A 10,413-nucleotide genomic window follows, 5' to 3' on the forward strand; every position below is an offset into this window, starting at 1 on the left:
TAGCCATGGCATGTATGCAAGCCCAACAATTAAACCAGGCTGTGGCCATGGGGCTAATTCGGCAAGCCACGGATGGGCACTTGCCCCTGGAAATTAAAAGATTGATTACGCCCAAATTGTCACCCATTGAACTGGAGCTTGAATCCTGGTGGTCTCTTGTAAATTCCTCATTCTCACCGACCACCCAGGAACTTAAATTATTTTTATTAACGGCCAGTGCGCACGAGTCATTCCATGTGTATCCAGTCGTGCCTCTGGGACTCCAAGTCAGCGACACCGAAGTCCTCTACGCCAGACACCCCGACCATTGGGCCCGCTTCACCCCGACCGGATGGCAGCTCGTCAGCCTCCAAGGGTGCCAGCATCGAGACCAGACCGGCTTCATTTGCCAAGACCAAGCCTTTGCACCTCATCACCCCTGTGTAGCCCCGCAAGTCGACGCCCTCAACGAGTGCCCCTTCGAGGTCGTCCGGGAGAACAGCTCCGCTGTCGTCTACATTGGGAAAGGATGTGCCTGCGTGCGAACGGCCTGCGATTTTGTGGTCCTGAACTCGTTCCAGCTGAAGCCCGTGATCCCGGGAGTCAATCGCTGCTTTTGCAACCTGTCTTCGGTAGCAGCCTGCGACTTCACCTACACGGTACCGGTCTGGACCCAAGAAGAGATCCTGGTGGCACCCTCCATCTATCGACATGTGAAGCCCATTCCCCTTGGCATCGGTCTGGAGCTAATCCACGAGCTCCTGGCCCACCCGCAGCTCCACCGCACCCTCCAGAGCATCCAGAGGGACGGGGACACCACTGCTTTGGTTGTGTCCCACAACGGAAAGGAGATTTTGGATCTGGTCCAGCGGATTAAGACCACCGGCGAGCACTCGTGGTGGGAAACCCTCTTTGGCTGGAGCCCCACTGCCACTGGAATTTACAATTTGGCTTTGCACCCGATCGTTGTCATTTTGGCCTTTCAAGTTTTATTATGTGCCTCAATACTTTATTTGGGCTGTTGGAGCCGCCGACAGCTCCAGCAACTCCAGCTGTCTTACCGTTTGGATCATTACAACCCCGACCTCCTCCTGCCCTAATGGTTATTCTTGGCGCCCTCCTTTCACCCTTGTTTGTTTTATTGCTTGCGCTGGTATGAACTATGCTTGTATTTTATTATGTGTACGAATCCTGAACCAGCCCCATGGACGCTCTGCTGCTGGACACCGCTCCGAGGCCCTCTTGTGGACTAGGGGGGGACATATTTTCCCACCTCCCGGCCCACGGCCCGTCTCCAAACGACCGCCAGCAGCGCCACCTCCATGAGGACTAGAACTGTGTGCCTGAAGCCCTTCTTGCCGCCAGCCGACCCTGCTCTGCGGATTGACGCAGACAGCAAGGGGGGGTGGAAGTGTGTTTTGGGGAACACATGGACTAAGCTTGCTCATTCTTGTAAATATGCAACCCAGTCTAGCAGCTGTACTGCGGACTGAGCCGTCTGTGATCTTTGCTGCTCTATTGTTTTACGTTTCTTATGAATTTCTTTCCATTACTTTTATGAATTTTACTCCCATGAATTTAGCCCCGAACTAGTCCCTCCCTCTATCTACTGCAAGTGCGCCCATGAACTTTATCCCTATGAATTTGATTTTAACCTTTTGAATTGCCTTTTTAACCTGACTCCCTCCGCCGAGGCAGTTCTAGTCTATGAATTTGATTTTAATCCAGCCATATTGATTTGGTTTTTAATTGCAGAGTGTATTTTTCTGCCCCCATGAGCCCTTCCGCCGCCTACCCCTCATGAATTGTTTCCACGCACTTGTTTTTATTCTTGCTGCTTTTGACTTCATGAACTATTGCTTTTAATCACGTATATGTATTTATGATTTTAGCCATTTATGAATTACTCTATGAATTATGCCATGCTTGCACATTTCACTTTACCCTGTATGAATTGCTTTTAATTGTCCCTGCTTTTAATCCTATGTATCTATTTATGATTTTAACTATCCATGAATTGATCCATGTATATTAATTGCTCCTGGTTTTTAGTGCTTTTAACCCATCATGAATTCCGTGTGAATTGCCTTCAATCATGAATTAATCAATGTACACAATTATGAATTATTGCTATTTATATGCATGAATTGATCATTGCTGCCTATTACTATGAATTACTATTGCTATGAATTATTGCTATTTATTCTGACGATTGCACTTAGCACACCCCCTGGTGTGAACCCAGAGACCTGCAGCCCATTGGCTGATCTAAATTGCACTTATTCGGTTAGGTGGTTCTCCAAACTAAAATTTTGAGTGACGCCTCCCCCTCCTTCCCTTCCCACTCCTTCTTCGCTCGAAGCTCGACCACCGGACATTGCCGACCACCTCGCCTTTAAAGTCAAGTTCGGAGACCCGCGCGCCTGACGTCCCGGGGTCTCCGAGGGGGGGAATTGTTGCCAAGTAGGCCCCCTCCCCTGCTTTAAAGCCTGCCATGGACTGTGTTAAAGTTTCCTGCGTTGCTGTTTTACTGCTGCACCAAAGACTGCTTTGCACGTGTGTGCTCTGATGCACGTGTCAGTTTCCTGCCTGCGTGTCAATTGCCCTGCTGCTGTAATAGACTGTGTAGTTTACTGACTCCATGTTTGGATAACTGCACAAAGGACTCTCTTTCTGGGCAGCCCTGCCCTGACCTATATCTGGATTTCCAGTGTGTGTTTGGACTGTGTTACAAGTGTGCCCCGTGCCTGCATTGCCATCTGCCACGGACCGTGCCTGTTCCCTGCTTTGGACTGTGTTTTAAAGTGTTGTTTCCCCTGCCTCCATGGAAGTCTGCCTCATATGGGCCCAAGCCGCTGCTAGCAGCCGGGCGCCTGCCGGGGAAACCTCCAGCGAGCCTGGCTAGGCGCTCCCTGGTCAGTTCCCGCCTGGAGCCTCCCGCGAGCCGGTCGCCGAGCTTGCCCTCGCTACCGGGCAGCCTGCTATCCAGCCCCAGCTATGCCCAGCCGGCATCCATGTTCTCAGGCAGCCAGAAGACCCTGGGAAGAAGACTGCTTTGAGAAGCCATTTCGGCGAAGCGGGCACACCACGTCCGCAGCGAGAGTACCTCGCCCCGCTCTGCATATCTTAGGAGCCGCCCCGGAGAAGGAACTAAGTGCCGACCATCCCAAGCACTTAAAGAATGCATCTCAAAGAAACCTCCGCATTCCAAAGTTGATGACATCAGGACAAGCCCTGTCCGCTGGAACATCCTTTCAGCCCACTTGGATTTCCCCCTCCCTCTTTTGTCCCCTCTTCCTGAGGTGTCACTTATCACAATCTGATTACCAAAGTGGCCCATCCAAGCCATTCAGTAGCCCATTAGACCCTTTGTTTTAATCTGTGAGAACCACCAAGTACAGCACCAGCCCCAGGGTACGTTTTGGGGTATTTAAGCTGGTCTCCCAGACCACTCGGTGCCTCGGCCATTCCCTATCCAGACCTCCTTGCTGTCCGTCTGTGGTTCCAGTGCTGGCATTGGGCCACCCTCGCTGTCGTGTCTCTGCTTCGCTCCAGGATTGTGAGTATTTCCCTTACCATCGTTGGGAACCCGCTAATGCGAACGTCTCTGTATTTCCTACGCTATATTTCTTAGACCTTGTATGTTCTTTGTATGATTGTGCAAGCTAGGCTTACGCTACACTCAATACACGTGTTTGAACCTTACTCCTTGTCTGCCTCTTTTTCACTAGAGTGTCTGGGATCGGGACCTCCGTAAACATAGGTTATGATCCTCGCTTAATATTAATAGTTACAGACTGCTACAGCTAATTCCCCATTATAATAAAGAGCAGTTCTGGTAACAGGGGGAAGGGACACTTCACTATTCAGAAAGGTCGGAGCCCCAATAGCTCCATAAAGACCTACAAGATTTCCACAGCGCCAGCTTTCAAGAGTCAGAGCTCTCTTCTTCAGATCATTGTATTAGAGGTTGGGAGTATCTGAGAAATGGAGTGCTGACTCTTGAAAGCTCACGTCCAGGAAATCCTGTTGGTCTTTACGAAGCTACTGGACCCAAATGTTTCTGTTCCAGGGCAGGCCAACATGGCTACCCACCTGAATCCTTCTCGATTCAGAGTATGCCAATTTTGGACTTCAGCACTCTTGTAATTTGGAACTGTACTGATGTCAAGAGTTGTAGGACGCTCATGAACAAAACGCACTTTGGCAATTTTCATCAAAACACTCAAGGCTGAGAAGAACATGGCAGCTTTCCTAAAATACCAATAACAGCGTTAGAGATTCCTGTCATCGAGTGAAGGGATGCAGAAGAAGCCTGGCATGAATATACCATGAAAAAGGCGGTGAGAAAGTCATACCCAGGCCACCCAAAAAGCAAAGCTTCCTACAGAGCCAGAAAAAGGCAGGGACAGAAAGCAACGGCTGTCTGAGGAGACCAAGATTGTTTCTAGATGTGTGTAAAAAACACAACCGGGGTGGGGCAGCTGGAGCGGAATGGCGGCTGAGTTCTCACAAGGGCAATAAAGAAAGAGCGCCATCAGATGGAGGGGGGGCTGAAGGCCCCCCCCCCGCCAAGGAGCAAAAACTGGCACCCTGCAGGGCAAAGGAAGGAGGCAGCATGAGGGGTAAACGTGTAAGGAGATACTATTAATGGTCCAAAAGAGACTGAGAGAAAATGTGAGCGGGGGGGGGGGGAAATAGTGGGAAATAAGCTCACCATCAAAGCTGTTTCTCATTCTCTCTCTCACACACACACACAAGACAACACACCAACAACAATGTAAAAGTTTCAGCAAAGGGACAAAGAAGGAAGCCTGGTTTGAATACTCCGTTTAAAAAAGTGTGGGAGAAATCTGTCGGCAGATAAGGGTGGGAAAGGAGAGAAAAAGCCCTTTGAGGAAAAGACCGGGATGGGGCTCCACGGGAAGGCACCACCAGGCACTCAGCACCTCCCAGAGAAGAGTTCGCATCAGTCTGTGTGGAAAAAATAAAAAACAAGAGGAGGAAATTTCCAAAATAGAACGAGGAGCAATGGAGGCTAGGTTGTCAGGCAGACTGTGAAGACAGCAAAGACACCCAGAAGGAAACCTCGCACAAGGTCTGTCTTGTATTCTGTCCTCCCTTTCCTCACAGGAGCTGAGGGCAGTAAATACGATTTCTGCCCTTCCAGTTTGTCCTCACAACAGCCCTGTGAGGTAGATTAGGCTGAGAGGCAGTAACTGGCTCACAGATGCCCAGTGAGTGTTTCTGAGCCAAGACTGACCCAGTTGTCATCTGTCACTCTGCTTACCTCACCTCATAAGCAAAAGAACGGCAGGCACAGAAAGCACGGGTCCTCTGTGGAAAACACTTCCGTTTTAGAGGCATGTGAACAAGGCTAAACCAGAAGGACTAAAACCTGTGTGGATTACGCTGGAGAAAAATACACCCCAGCAGTCCAGTTTGCTGCTCGTGGGGATTACGCACACTTCAGAAAACACAGCCCCTCCTTCAAACTGCTTCCAGCTCTTTGAAGAAAGCCCTTGACTTTGTGTAGCCCTACAGATTTCAGTATTAACTAAATCTGGATTTTTTTCAAAAACCCCATAATAATATAATAATATTTGTTTTATATATCGTCCTTTAGGACAACTTAACAATCAATCAAAGCAGTTTACAAAGTGTGTTGCTATTATCCTCATGACAATCACCCTGTGAGGTGGGTGGGGCTGAGAGAGCTCTGAGAGAGCTGTGTCTGACCCAAGATCACCCAGCTGGCCTCAAGCAAAGGAGTGGGGAATCAAACCTGGCTCTCCAGATTAGAGTCCTGCCGCTCTTCACCACTACACTAAACATGGATCTTTACAGTCATGTAACATCACCATACACAGTAAATCTCATAGGAACTGTGGACAAAATTAGCCACATGACATTTAGCTAGTAAACGGTTGATCTATCTTTCCAAAGCTGCCAGCATATTGCATTCAGTTTCAGAAAGATTGGAGCTCCGTATTTTGAACTTCCATTTTGATCTTCAGGGATTTCAGAGAACTGAAGTTCTGCACGCCATGAAACAAAACGCCTTTGCAAAATATCAGCTTCAGTCTAGATTCGGTGTCTTTACTGCCCGCTTCTTTAACATGGTGCCAAAAACAGAAGAAACAACGCACAACAGTAGGAGAGGTGTGGTTTCATTCATTCACACGTACACTTAGTTGCTGTAAAAATAATAATAATAAATAATAAAAAACATGTCCTACCTCACTGTCCACGTGAACAGGGAACATGCAAATCGCATCAGTAAGAACTGACCCACCGGACAGACACTCCTTTAGTTGGGACTTCCAAGCATCAGGAATACAAGACCTCAGAACCCATGCCCTTGAAGAATCTCCCACATGCCTGCATTTCCTGGCCTTTTCCCATTTCTTTAAAAATCGTTTAAGAATTCCTTTCCTGTTAATGCTGACTTGCCAAGGACTGACCCATACCAATATTTCTGCTCATGTTAGTGGCTGCATCTTGTAAACACCACGACTATTTATGATGCCTCCCCACAAATCTTCCCCCACCCGGCAGTCCAGCTCCCTCCCATGAGATCTCAGCTGAACAAGTTCACAAACCTCCCAGCTCCGTGCAGGTGAGTTAGCTCCCCCCCACTCCAGGCTGGAGGCACTGGGTGGAAATGGACACACAATCTCTTGTGCAGAAACGGTTGGGTATACTGGGATCTGTGGGGGGGTAGAGGTCAAATTGCCAAGTGGCCACCAGAAAACAGATGATGACCAGAAATCAGTAGGGAAATCTTTGGAAGGCAGGCCCATGGTCACCAGTTAATAGCTACGGGTTGAGATCTTATGAATGGCATTAGAGAACTAGAAGGAGCTGAGTGGAGGTTGCAAGTTCCCACAGGGGTCCAAAGCAAAATCCAAAGATAAAAGTCTTGTAGTATCTTATGTTAGGACTAGGACTAATATATCGAGACTATTAGGACTTGCCAGCTCTGGGAGATTTGGGGGGGGGGGTTTGAGGGAAGTCAGGGTTGGGGGAGACCTCAGCTGGCTATAATACCATAGAATCTGCACCCCCCCCCCAAGCCACCATTTTCTCTAGGGGAACTGACCTCTGTAGGCTAAAGATCAGTTATAATTCCAGGAGAACTCCAGACCCCACCCACAGGTTGGCAGCTCTTCATCACCACCATTGTGGTTATGTTGCAGGCAGTTGACTGTCAGTGCAATCCTTGGTTTCAGTGGGCTTGGACTGGAGTAACACTGTTTAGGATTGCTCCGTTGACACCATGGCTATGCAGGCGGTACCAGGCACGTGAGTGAAGTGGATCTCTGTTTCCTAAGAGAAGTTCTTGCAGATGAGTGCCATGTCGCAATATGCCACAGGTCCTTGTTCCATTAGGGCTGCCAATGCCATCTCAACTGAAAATAAGCCCATCCTGGCCAGCCTTCAGGTCTTTAGACGTGTGCCCAGTCTCTGAATCCAGTGGTTTTCTAGAGAGCATCAAGACTTTCCAGCGTCGAGTTTGCAAATGTCAGAGCTCCCTTCTGGAGTTTTTTTGCCTTCCTCTGGGCATACAGCAGGGATTGGCGAGGTAGAGGAGAGAGCTGTGAATTTCCTGAATTATGCAGGGGGCAGACTAGATGAGCCTTGGAGTCTCCTACAACTTTCTATTTCTTCAGAAGGGAGCTCTGACTCTCGAAAGCTCATTCTCTGAAAATCTTCCTGGTCTCTTAGGTGCCTCTTGTCAGACTGTGGCTAAATAAGGCGCTCACTACAGGGTTCCCTTTAGAAGCAAACACAAGTCCATTGTTTGAAAAAGGAAACTTTACTGCAGAAAAGGTCCATTATAGTCCACTGTCCTGAATAGGAGACTCAGGATGGTACATGATCATTGTTACCAATGAAGAGCAAGCATAAGGTACAGAGTAACAATACCCATCTGGATCAGCCTCCCCCCACAGTTCTCAAAACAACATCTCTCAGTCCTGGGAAGCTGCTCTCCTTCAAGGCCAATGCTTGGTGGAACGGTGTTAGACAAAACAGTCTCCTCCGGTGGGAATGCTGCCTGGGAACTGGTGCACCTGGGAAGAAAACACTCAAACACTAGAAGCATTAGAAAATGGAGTCAGTACAGTTTAGATATACACTGGACCTGACATTCTGCCCCCCTTAAAACAGATCCCCCCCTGGTTTATATGGGTAGCGAGTATGAAAAGCTTTGGTTAATCTAGGAGCATGAACATGTGCAGAGTTCACCCATTCATCGTAACCAGAATCAAAGTCCTTCCATCTAATGAGGTAAAAAAGCTGATTCCGTTTGAGTTTAGAGTCCAAGATTTGGTGTACCTCATAGTGTATTTGGTCGTCAATTAAAGTTGGAATGGGTGGAGCTTTGATGTGCCATTTGTTGTCGGTGGGAGCTTTCTTTAGAAGACTGACATGGAACGTATCATGCACATGGCGCAGGTTCTTGGGCAAAGTTACAGCAACAGTCACTTTATTTATTATCTTGCGCACAGGAAAAGGTCCCAGGAATTTCAGAGCGAGTTTGCGGCTTGTCTGAGCTAGTTTCAGGTTTTTTGTGGAAATATACACATGATCTCCGGGTTATAATTCCCATTCGGCCACACGATGGCGGTCTGCGTATTTTTTGTAATCCAGTTTGGCTTTTTCAAGGTGTTTCTTAATAAGAGTCCATTGCTGCGCCGCCTCCCCCCACCACGAAGACACCTCTGGCGATTTAGAGGAATGGAGAGGGGGTGCGTCCAACGGGAAGGGATTGAAGTGAGTTCCGTAGACAATTTTGAAGGGGGCCTCTCCCGTTGAAGCGTGTACACTGTTGTTATATGAGAACTCGGCCAGAGGGAGAAGGTCCACCCAATTATCTTGTTGAAAATTGATGTAGCAACGAAGGAACTGTTCTAATATTTGGTTTGTTTTTTCGGATTGCCCGTCGGTTTGTGGGTGGTGGCTTGAACTGATACCTTGCTCAATATTCAACATTTTCAAAAGCTCCCGCCAGAAGTTGGCAACGAACTGTCCGCCGCGATCCGAAATCACCTTGGACGGAAAAGAATGTAATTTTACGATGTGTTTCAGAAACAAATCCGCTAGTTTTCGAGCGGAGGGTATAGCCGTACAGGGGATAAAATGAGCTTGTTTGGAGAACAGATCTACCACAACTAAAATACAATTATGTCCTTTTGAGATAGGTAGATCAGTGATAAAGTCCATGGATATTATTTCCCAGGGTCTGTTTGGCGTTTCCAATGGTTGCAGGAGACCCGGAGGTTTCCCTTTCCTGGTTTTGGCGCTGAGGCAAACAGGGCAGGAACTAACGTATTGGGAAATGTCTTTGCGCATGCCCGGCCACCAGAATTGCCTTTGGATTAGGTGCAAAGTTTTCAGATACCCATAATGTCCAGCAGTGGGAGCATCATGACAGCGCTGCAAGACCTCCAGCTTGAGGCTGTCTGGGACATAAAACTTGCTCCCAGCTAGCCAATCCCCGTGTGGGGATTGGGTCAGTTTGTTTCGCGGAGCTTTATCCCCCTCCTTCTCCACTTCAGTTTTAAGTTTCGATTTCCACTCTTGGTTGGCCGGGAGGGGCTGCTTGGCACGACTGCGAGTAGTCACCACGCCCCCAAGTTGCGTAGGCGAGAAGACCGTGTCGACAGTCTCCTCCCGTTTGCTCTTATGTTGGGGCATGCGCGATAGGGCGTCCGCCAAAAAGTTAGTCTTGCCCGGGAGATAATTTAGAGTGAAGTTGAATTTGGAAAAGAATTCCGCCCATCGCAATTGCTTGGCATTCAGTCTGCGCGGGCTTCGGAGGGCCTCCAGATTTTTATGATCTGTCCAGACCTCGAAAGGGTATCGCGCCCCCTCCAGCCAATGTCTCCAGTTAGTAAGGGCTGCTTTTACTGCAAAGGCCTCCTTCTCCCACACATTCCAATTCCTTTCCGCCTCCGAAAATTTTCTAGACAAGAAAGCACAAGGCCGCAATCTCCCATCCTCCCCCTTCTGCAGTAAAACCCCCCCTATCGCCGTATCGCTGGCGTCGACCTGTACTATGAAAGGGGATTGTTCGTTGGGGTGGGAGAGGATGGGTTCCGTTACAAATTGCTTTTTTAGGCATTCGAAGGCCGTTTGGCAATCAGGGGTCCATTGTAGTTTGGAAGAGGGTTTTTTAGCTTGGTCCCCTTTATCTTTGGTTTTCAGCAAGTCTGTTAAGGGGAGCGTGATTTGGGCGAAATTTGCTATGAAGTCTCTATAGAAGTTGGCAAAACCCAGGAAGGATTGTAGTTCTTTACGGGTGGTGGGTGTCTGCCAGTCTTGGATCGCCTGTATTTTGGCTGGATCCATTTTCAGACCCTCTTGGGAGATACAATACCCGAGGTAAGTGAGTTCGGCTTTATGGAATTCACATTTGGACAACTTGAT

Source organism: Eublepharis macularius, chromosome 3 (genome assembly GCF_028583425.1).
Source record: "Eublepharis macularius isolate TG4126 chromosome 3, MPM_Emac_v1.0, whole genome shotgun sequence".
NCBI classification, from domain to species: Eukaryota; Metazoa; Chordata; class Lepidosauria; order Squamata; family Eublepharidae; genus Eublepharis; species Eublepharis macularius.